General features: G+C 30.5%; 1 protein-coding gene across 1 annotated transcript in view; it reads left to right on the forward strand.

Annotated features, from left to right (window-relative positions):
• LOC107083665 (receptor-type tyrosine-protein phosphatase S-like) overlaps nt 1-1,252 on the forward strand; it is a 272,199-nt gene that overhangs the window by 78,536 nt on the left and 192,411 nt on the right. The gene's annotated exons all lie outside the window — the stretch shown is intronic.

The raw sequence follows: 1,252 nt of genomic DNA on the forward strand, positions 1-1,252 counted from the left end.
GCGCCCCCCGACAATTTAGGTATCAAAATGTCTGGCTATAACCAGAGAGGTATGCCACTATTTTGATCCAGTTATCATGGACTTATGATTGTATGGAGCACCCCAAGAGCAACTGAAAAAGAAAAACAGCCATTTCTAATCAAATATTTAAATCATACAATTAGAAATTCTAATTTTCTGTTTGAAAAGCATTTTCTAATTTAAAATTTAAAATTGAACTATTGATTATTAGTTTTAAATGTATTTATAAATCCATTATTAAATACTGCAATTTAAGAAATGAATTTTCAATTCCTGTTTCTAAATTGAGATTTAAAAAACCACAATTCATAAATCTGATTACAAATACCTTTTCTAATCATACATTTGAAAAGGTAATTCCTTATTCATTGCCATTTTCTTTTTCATCTTGCATTTTCAAGTCCTTTTTGGAATTGCATTTTTTTTTACTTAATCCTTTCTATTTACTTTTATTGTGACTCTTTTGGTTACTGGTTGCAATTTAGTAAAACCAATCACAGTGGCTCCTCAGATGTAACTGCTCTCTAAGTACCTGTTCTTCATACTGGGTTCAAAAACATGAAAACATGTTTTCAGTTCGCGTTACTAACACTGGACCCACTTTTTTACATTTTTTATACAGTGTCCTGTCTGGCAATGTGGCAATAATTGTCTTGATGCCAAAAAAGAGCCCAACAGATTTTACTTTCACAAATGGAGCAGTACGGCTATCGCCATAGTGTTCCGCCTGATTTATGCATATAAATAGCTGTATTATAATTCATGCAGGGAGTATTACAGATTATATGGACACAGCAATGTAAGTAGAACAAGAAAGAGGAGATAAAAGGGAGATAACAATAGAACATCTTCAGTCTGCTTCATTACCTACAAAGAGATGTAAAAAGAACAGCACAACAACGGATATAGTATAAGAGCTACAATTAAGTAACACCTTTATAATATCGCAGAAGTATAAGTAGTATTATCTAATCTGACTTCTATACTGTGGTAGCTGAAGATCAGAATATGGGCTTTTTGTATGGAAGTGAATCTCTAAGTACCTGACATTGTTTGTTAGAGTGCACTTGGGCATGTAAAGTGTTTATCCAAAGGAAAAATGGACCCACTTTTAAACACAAAACCTCTTTTTCCTGAAGTTGTTGTAAGCTTTTCATATATATATATATATATATATATATATATATATATATATATATATATATATATATATATATATATATATATATAT

This window comes from Cyprinodon variegatus, unplaced genomic scaffold (genome assembly GCF_000732505.1).
Source record: "Cyprinodon variegatus isolate N-32 unplaced genomic scaffold, C_variegatus-1.0 Scaffold80, whole genome shotgun sequence".
NCBI lineage: Eukaryota > Metazoa > Chordata > Actinopteri > Cyprinodontiformes > Cyprinodontidae > Cyprinodon > Cyprinodon variegatus.